This window comes from Hemitrygon akajei, chromosome 8 (assembly GCF_048418815.1).
Source record: "Hemitrygon akajei chromosome 8, sHemAka1.3, whole genome shotgun sequence".
NCBI classification, from domain to species: domain Eukaryota; kingdom Metazoa; phylum Chordata; class Chondrichthyes; order Myliobatiformes; family Dasyatidae; genus Hemitrygon; species Hemitrygon akajei.
Window position 1 is genome coordinate 24,496,365 of NC_133131.1, and position 9,945 is coordinate 24,506,309.

Sequence of the window (9,945 nt, forward strand, 5' to 3'; positions counted from 1 at the left end):
ACTTGTTTAGCTTTCCCCTTGTGGGGAAAATGAGCAAGGGATGATAAACTTTTCACATTTAGATTAAGTACTGTGCGAAAGTCTTAGACACACATATATAACTAGTGTGCCTAAAATATTTGCACAGTACTATAGTAATTTTACATACTGCACTGTACCCCTGCCGCAAAAAAAATCCATGACATAGTGAGTGATGATGAATCTGATTCTGATATAGGTGGACAGAGAATGGGAAGGGGGCAGGAAGAGGGGAATTATGGTTCGTAAAGGGTATGTTAAAGGAGAGGGATTGGGAAGCACCAGAGAGATCTGTAATGATTAACAAATCAATTGCTTGGAATTAAATGACCTTGCCCCTGGTAACTCAGGCTGGGTGTGTCTGCACCCGTGCCACTCCCCCGGCACCCCTTCTCTGCCACTTGTTCCACACCCTTCCTGCGGTGCTCCGCACTCATCATTCCCAACATCTTTTGTTCCTGCCAGATTTACAACTTCTCTCTCCGCTCCATATTGACAAATACAGTACTGTGCAGAAGTCTCAGGCATCCTAGCTATATACAGTACATGCACCTAAGACATTTGCACAGTACTGTACATTTTGATTTATTTTTCTTCATACCGTTTAATTTTCTTTGGATTAATTAATGGTTCTTGACTGCTTCCTCTGTAATTGAGTCACATATAAATGAGAGCAAATGAGAAAGGTGAAGTATTCAATTAAATGAAATTTTTACAATGGTCCACCCATGGCTAGCATATTAAAATCTAACCCGTGTGCAGATCCTTCTGATGCATTTCAGTATTTTACATGGTCTCCCCACCAATTGGTATATTTACAATGGAGCACTGCCACACAAAAGCAGCTTTGACTGTTTATTCCCCTCCATAGATAGTGCCTGACCTGCTGAGTTTCTCCAGCATTCTGTCTATTGCTGGAAGTAAGTCACGTTTAACTGGGGAAATAGCATTTATCATCAATAACACACACCATCCAAGCCATGCTTTCTCCTCATTACCATCATCAGGTAGGAGGCACTGAAGCCTTGGGTTCACACCACCAGATTCAGGAACTGTTACTACCCTACAGCCATCAGGCTCCTGAACCGCCATGGATAACTTCAATCACCACAACTTGAACTGATTCTACAACCTACCACCTCACTTTCAAGAACTCTACAACTTATGCTCTCAATATTTTGTCTTTATTTGCCCAATTAGTCTTTTGCACATTGGTTGTTCGGCAGTCTTTGTTTATGTATAATTGGTAAATATTATATTGTATTTCTTTATTTTCCTGGAAATACCTGCAAGAAAATGAATTTGAAAGTAGTATGTAAAGTACATGTACTTTGATTATACATTTTACTTTGACTTGGTGACAATGCATTTCATTAAGTCACAGTAGCAATACTCGGATTTGAATCTTATGTGAGCAGGCTTCATAAGTTTGTACCTGTCTTATTTTTGTGTTCATTGTTTACCAGGGCTCCATGGATTGGTTAGTCTGCACTGTTATCTCCTTTCACCCTGGTACTTACTTGCTCCATTATTTGCTCTTTGCTTACTTTCTGAAACTTGTGAGATAATTGTCTCTAGATCAATTGTAATAAATTAGTTTGAATGATGAATATATTAGATCTCTCACCATGCATTCCCTGGTGCAATCAAATTTTGATGTAAAATCAAATTGTTGACTTACATTCCTGCATAAAGTAAAACACTTGTAGATAACAGATGCAATCAATAGAGAATTTGAGAAATGAACTACAGTTTCAGCTTATCTGTGTCCAACTATCTTGTACAGACTTCACTGGCATTTTTAATTCAACATATTATTATGTAAAGAAGTTAGGATGTAATGCTGTAGCTGTATAAGACATTGGTGAAGTTGAATTTCAAAGGTTCAAAGATTCATTTATTATCAAAGTATACAACTCTGAAATTCTTCAGTTCTCCGGGTAGCCATGAAACCAAGAAAGGCAGCATGATCATTAACCTCCAAGTCCCACATTCCCACAAAAAAAAACAAACAAAAATGGAACAGGCACATCAACCCCCAAATCCCTCCTCCCCCACAAAAATCAAGCAAAATGGATCAGGCACGTCGGTCCCCACATCCCTCCTCTCGCACAAAAATAACAAACAAAATGGGTCAGGCACATCGACCTCCAAATCCCATCTTCCCACACAGAAATTGAACAAAATGGACCAGGCATATTGACTCCCAGTTCATTTGGAATATTGTGCTCAGTTTTAATCACCATACTATAGGGAAGATGCCCTTCAACTGGATAAAAATGCAGAGATTTATAAGGATGGTGCTGGGACTCAAAGGATCGAGCTACGGAGAGAGGTTGAGCAGGTCGGGAATTTTTTCATTGGAGTAGAGACTGAGAGGTGATCTTTCAGAGGTATATAAAATTATGAATAATATAGATAGGATGAATGCGCACAGTCTTTTCCCCAGGGAAAGTGAATCAGTAGAGGGCATAATTTAAAGTGAAAAGGGAGATCTTTTCTAGGAACTTGGGGGTTGGGGGCCCCCACTCTGACAGTGGTCAGTATATTGAATGACTTGCCAGAAGAAGTGGTTGAAGCAGACACAGTATATAAACAGCATTTAAAAGGCACTTGGATGGGTAAATAGCTAGGAAAGGTTGGAGGGGAACTCAGGCAAATGAGACTAGCTTAGGTGGGAATCTTGATCGGCATGGTTTAGTTGGGCTGAAGGGCGTGTTTCTGTGGTGGGAGTGGTCAACAACCAGCAAGGGGTAGACCAAGTTATGAGACTTGTACTTTACTGCAATGTTGAGCTTTCTCAACATCACAGTAAACTACCTAGATAACTTTTTTTTAAAATCATGCATTGAATACTGTGTGGTCACATAACTTGAGTACTAAAGTCTGTTTGGAGGCTGAATTTTATATCCACAGCTCTCAAGCAAACCTTTGCTAAATGAAAGCTGTGCACCTTATCTATCTCCAGCATGAAAGCTACATGTTGTGTTTGGCATTCCTTTGATATGAGAAGCTGTCGTTGTTCCAGCTAATTGCAGGTTATCATGAGGTAAATGCTAAAGCCCCATGACTCTCTTTTAAAGCAAAGGCATAGTGAGCTTCCTCCACCACTCCCAGGAAAATTCAGGAGGTTCATGTTGTGTATTCAATATTTCAATAATATTGTAAATATATTGTTTGATTAAGCAGTCTTTGTTTGTTTACATCATTCATTATGGGTTATATGTAAGAACTACGTGAATGGCATACGTTATTACAACATTACATCGTATGTGAGCAATTCAGTAAGGAAAAAAAACAGAGTAGACATACATCCTGGCTGCTGTGCTTTTTCTTTTGATTAGTTTTTGGAGTTACAAAACTTAACAGTGGTGATCGGAAGATTTAAAATAAACCTGAGGTTACTGCCTACCAGTTGAAGTGCAGCATGCTTTTCTTCAGGAGGGTTGATAGGTGTTTGAGTTAAAAGATAAAGGTAGAAAACAGGTGAAAGTAACAAGCAATGAGTATGGCCATGGGTTCATTAAAAGTGAGTACTGAGTGATAATAACAATAATAAGTAAAATAAAAAGCAGAAATGTCTGACCACTTCAAAAGAATAGACACATTCAATTGCATAACAGATGACGTGTATTGAATGAATTGAGCAGTATTTTGAAGCAAATGAAATAGTCAATGAAAACAAGTGCCCATGTTGCTGAGTACAATGGGTGGAAAAGCATACAGCTTGTTTAGAAGTTTAATTGCTCCAACCAAGCCAGAAGTAATGAGTTTTGGCGATATTGTGAACGTAATACAGGGACATTCAGACCAAAACCATTGTTGATTGCAGAATGCTTTAGGTTTCATGAGCGGAATGAAAAGGAAGGGGCTTACATGGCTCAATTGAAGAAATTATCTGAGCATTGTCAGTTCAGTGATGAGAGTAATAATGCACTGAGAGATCATTTAGTTTGTAGAATCTTACAAGGAAGCATTCAAAAATGGCTCCTAACTGAAGTACAGCACACATTTAAAAGAGCAGTTGAAATTGCTGTATCAATGGAAACAGCCAGCCCGAGACTCAATTGAGCTGCAGTCAGGAATGAAAGTGAGCATGAACAAAATAGCAATGTCTAAACAGTAAGCTGCTTGGCCAAATAAATTGTGTTACCATTGTGGCAGAGGCTCACATACAGGAGACCAATGCACGTTTAAAGGCAAAACTTGCAGAAAATGCAACAATGTAGGACACTACAAAGAGCATGTTGGGCAGACATAAATAAGTGGACTCACAGGGAAGAGAAAAAGATAAAAAGACAAGTTGCATTTTCAAAAAGAGCACTAATCAGCATGCTGTTGATGATGATGACATACAACTGCACAGCCATGAGATTTACAATGCGAAAAGTAACAAGAGACAAACAATATAGCTTACACCATAAAATTAATTAATCAAAATGGAATTGGACACTGCTTCAACTGTTTCAGTCAGTCCATAAAATGAGTTTGAACAGCATTTCAAAGATACTGAACTGAAGCTTGCAGTTATCCAACTAAGAACCTATACTGGAGAAAAGATAACTCCTGAGGGAAATGGCATTCATAACAGTAAAATACAACAACCAACAAGCCACATTGGGCTTGTCTGTGGTAAAAACAGGAGGGCCAGCATTGTGGGGCCGTGATTGGCTGAGACAACTACAACTTGACTGGAGATCCATCCTACACTTGTATCTCACATTCCCTGCAAGAGCGTCAGTCAAAAGTGAATTAAGAAAGCCACAGCAATATTCAAGGATGACTTAAACATATCAAGGATAAAAAAGCGTTAACTGAAAATGCCATACCCAAGATTTACAAAGCCTGTCCAGTTGGTTCCTTATACCATTCATAAAGAAGGTTGTGAGCTAGACTGCATGGAGGCTTAAAGAATCTTTCCATAGTTGAGTGGAGCTCAAGGGCAACTCAATGGTCCCAGCCACCAAGAAAAATGGGTCTGCTTGGATCTGATACCTTTGCAAACCTTTCTGGAGAAAAACACTTCAGCAAAGCGGACTTAGCTGAGGCCTACCTTTGGTGAAGATGGAAGAAGAATCCAAAGTGCATATCATCATAAACAGTCACAAAGGGCTTTATTGCTATGGACCAGGTGCTGCAAGGTTGTCCAGGCACTTAGTGTTACCTGGATGACATCACTGTTACTGGTGAGAATGATAAGAACCATCTCCAAAGTATCACGACAGTATTAAAAAGATTAGAAGGTTATGGGCTCAGAGCATGACACCATAAGTGTGAATTCTTTAAAACTTGCATCATTGATGCACAGGATTGCACAAGTGCACTGAGGTTCAAGCAGTTGTGGATGTCCCAAGGCCAAAGGATGTGCCACTGTTCTGGTTCTTTATAGGGTTTGTTAATTACTGTAATAGCTTCCTGACAAACCTGGCTATTATGCTCCATCCTTTGAACTCATTAGTGCAGATCAGTAAGAAATTGCAATGGACAAAGTAGAATGAGGTGACTTTCAAGAAGGCAAAAGAAATTGTGACAACAGACACTGTACTCACACATTATAATCCACATTGTCCAGTGAAGATTGCCCATGACAGCTTGCCTTAGATACAGTCTTGTCATGTATTATGAATGATGGAAGTGAATGCCACATAGCCTTTGAATCATGTTCCCTTTTTGCTGCAGAGAAAAATTGTGCACAGATTAACAGAGAGACCTTGTATCTAGTTTAGAGTATAAACATTTCAACCAGTACCTATATTGGAGAGAGTTTGCCCTCATTACTGATTATCAACCATCAGTGTCCATTTTCAATCCACAGAAGATTTTGCCAACTAAAAGCAGCAGCATGAATGAAGAGATGGGCTTTGTTTCTTGGAGGACACAATTACAAGATCGAAGTCAAGAGGACAACCAATGGAAATGCTTATGGATTGTCCTATTTGCACTTGGAAATACATTTGCTTTGTATTTTTATGTTTTTTGTACTTTCAAATAAATGATCATTAGAGTTACGACTGGTCATTATTCTTTACTCATGGAAGAACTCTAAGGATCAGAAAACAAACAGAGATCTAAAATCAGGAACTTGAAACTGTTCACCCTTTCCTCTGCTGATCCCTCAATGAGGACTGATGAATGTTCTTTTGACTTCCCCTTCCTGAACTCTACAATCAATTACTGATGTTGAATACAAGGTTGTTGCACCACCACTTAAACAGCTGATCTATCTCACTCCTGTACACCTCCTTGTCACCATCTGAAATTCTGCCAACAATAATTATGTTATCAGTAAATTTACAGATGGCATTTGAGCTGTGCCTAGCCACAGAGTCGTGAGTGTAGAGAAAACAGTACAGTGGGCTAAGCACACATCCTTGAGGTGCACCAGTGTTGATTTTCAGTGAGGCAACAATATTATTTCTGATCTGCACCGACTGTGGTTTTCCGATGAGAAAGTCAAAGATCCATTTGCAGAGGGAGGTACAGAGGCCAAGGTTTTGGAGCTTGCTGATTTTTGGAGGATGCGTTTGGTATATGGGAGGAAGGAAGCTCATGCAGTTGTGGAGAATGGGCAGTCTTCACATATTCTACAGCAGGGATTGGAGCTGAATATGGCTCTAGTGAGTTACACCATTGTGCTGACTTCAATTTCTATTATATTTTAATATTTTCTAGCAGACTTCTGGGAGAATCATTGCAGTAATGGAAAAGTAGCACATAAAGATTGTAGAAATTGTGGCTTTGGACTTCTATTAACACTTGCTCTGGGACCTATTCATCGGACCTTGCGATAATTAAACCATCAAATGGCTGTGAAAAATATCTTTCTCCATTCTATTAAATATTGTTTATTTCTGCAATCACACCTTTCCAACTCTTTTTATGGAATACACAGTTTTGAATTATAGGAGTAGATGCATTTGCTGGAAATCATCTGCATTCTGCCTTAACATTCTTAGCACTCTTTGCATTAGTTCTAATGAATTCAGAATCAGGTTTATTATCATGGACGTATGTCATAAAATTTGTTTTTTTGCGGCAGCAAGATTTACAAGATGACCATCAATTGCAATAATAAATAGAATAAATAAATAATGCAAAAGAGAAGTAGCATGATAGTTTTCATGGACTGTTCCTAAAACATTCAGTATGGGTCTTCGGGCTCCTGTAACTTCTCAATGGTTCTCATATGGTTGTTATGAGAAGACGGCATGTCCTAGATGATGAAGATGGCGAGAGTCTTTCATGATGGAAGCTAACTTCTTTAGGCACGCCCTTTGAAGATGTCCTTGATGGAGTTGGCTGAATTTACAAAACCTCCTCCAGCCTCTTTTGATTCTGTGCATTGGAGCCTACATACCAGGCAGAAGGTTCTTTATGTCCTCTGCAGAAATTTGCTGGAGTGTTTGGTGATGTACTAAGTCTCCTCAGACTCTTAATGAAGTATATAGCCACTGGCTTATCTTCCTCATGATCTTTATCTTCGTGTTTCCACACACTCAAATTTGCTTTTAGATTACGCTGAACGGAAGTTACTTTTTCTTCATATGCCTCCCATTATTTGTTGGCTGTGATGATTTTGTCCTTTCTTTGCCAGAGTGGAACCTGATTATTTTGTATTTTTAGCATTGTATTCTTTGGAGTCTTCAATCTATCATCTGTAATTCTTGTTAATACAAATATCTTCCAGTCTGCCTTCAACCTAACAATTTCTCCCCCTTTGCCTTTCGCTTTTTTAAATTCCACATTCTGGCTCCCCTCTTACCCCTTTTCTTCTGCTCACCTGCCCATCACCTCTCTCTGGCACCCCTCCTCCTTCCCTTTCTCCCATTGCCCACTCTCCTCTCCTATCAGATTCCTTCTTCTTCAGCCCTTTACCTTTTCCGTCTAGCACTTCCCAACTTCTCACCACCACCCTTCCCCACCCACCTACCTTCCATCTGTCCTGCCTTCAATTATCACCTGCCAATTTGTACTCCCTTTCCTCCCTCCACCTTTTTTATTCTGGTTTCTTCCCCCTTCCTTTCCAGTCCTGATGAAGGGTCTTGACTTGAACACTGACTGTTTATTCTCCTCCGTAAGTGCTGCCTGACCTGCTGAGCTCCTCCAGCATCTCATGTGTGCTGCTTTCCTTCTAGTTCCTAAGTCAATCCTCTAACTTTGAGATACATTTAATTGTATCTTTAATGCCAATGCCCATTGTTATACAGAAGCTGCTGTTCTCTTGAATTATGCCATCCTGCAGCACCTACAGCAACTTTAGTTTCAAAATAAACATGGAAGAAGATAGGCTTGGTCCACGGGTTGAGATTCAAAATTGGAGAAAGGCCAATTTCAATAGTATCAGCAAGGATCTGGCAAATGTGGATTGGGATAGGTTGTTTTCTGTCAAAGGTGTACTTGGTAAGTGGGGGACCTTCAAAAGTGAAATTTTGAGAGTATAGATCTTGTACGTGCCTGTCAGAATAAAAGGGAAAGATAACAGGTTTAGGGAGCCTTGGTTTTAAAGAGATGTTGAAGCCCTGATTAAGAAAAAGAAAAGGAAGTGCATAGCAGATAGGTAGGAGCAAATAGGGTGCTTATGGAGTATAAAAAATGCAAGAGAACATTTAAGGAAGAAACCAGGAGGACTAAAGGAAGGCATGAGGCTCCCCTAGCAGATAAGGTGAAGGGATTCTACAGATTTCTAAGGGACAAAATTGGTCCTCTGCAAGATCAGAATGGTAATCCATGTCTGGAGCCAGAAGACTTGGGGAAGATCTTAAATGAACGTTTTGCACCTGTATTTACTCAGAAGATGGACACAGAGTTTATAGAAGTGAGGCAAAGTGGCATCAACTTCATAGACCCTGTCCAGATTATAGAGGAGGAGGTGTTTGCTACTCAAAGGCAAATGAGGATAGATAAACCCTTAGGGCCCGACAAGGTGCTCTCTCGGACCCTGTGGGAGGCTAATGCAGAAATTGCAGGGGCCCTAGCAGAGATATTTAAATAATCCTTTGTGACATGGGTGGTACTGGAGGACTGGAGGATATCTAAGTTGTTCCATTGTTTAAGAAAGTCTTTAAAAATAAACCAGGAAATTATAGGCGAGTTAGCCTGGCATCAGTATTGGAAAAGTTATTGGAAGGTATTCCAAGGGGCATATATGAGTATTTGGATAGACACGGACTGATTAGGGATAGTCTGCATAGTTTTGTGCATGGTAGGCTGTGTCGAACCAATCTTATAGAGTATTTCAAGCAAGCTACCAGGAAAATTGATGAAGGCAAAGCAGTGGATGATATCTACAGGAACTTTGGCAAGGCATTAAACAAGGTCCCACATGGGAACTTGGTCAAGAAGGTTCCTAGGCTTATTGCGGACGTCATAGTCTTGTCATATTACTCTGAAGTATCACTTCAGGTCTCACATCTCCCCATCCACATTCCCTATGACAGCCACTAAAATATTTTCACCCCTGTTGCTGTTAATTCCTGATAAATAATGACCAAAGCAATATGTTTTTATCACTCATGCTCTTCCTGGAATATAAAGTTCTGAATTTAACCTCAGTGAATTGTTTCTTTTCCTAAATGAAGCTGTAGTCCATCCTCCTTGTATCCAGGGGAAGGTTGTTTATCTTAATTCAAATGCTGATTCATTTGTATGACATGCAATTTAATAATGGGAAAAATCAATGAGAAATTTCAGTCCAAATCACAGGATCTCTGACTTAAAATTAATAATTTCCACTTTTCATTGAGCATTATTGTACTTCAAAGCAAAAGAGGCAGATAACATTGGAAAGGAGAGTGGAGCATTAAGGCAACTATATATAAACTGTAAATCAAATTATTTTCAATTATTTGAAAGCACTTTGCTTAGCAAACAATTTATTATGTTATGATCTTGCTTATCAAATAAAATGCAGTCAATTTATCCTGAGAA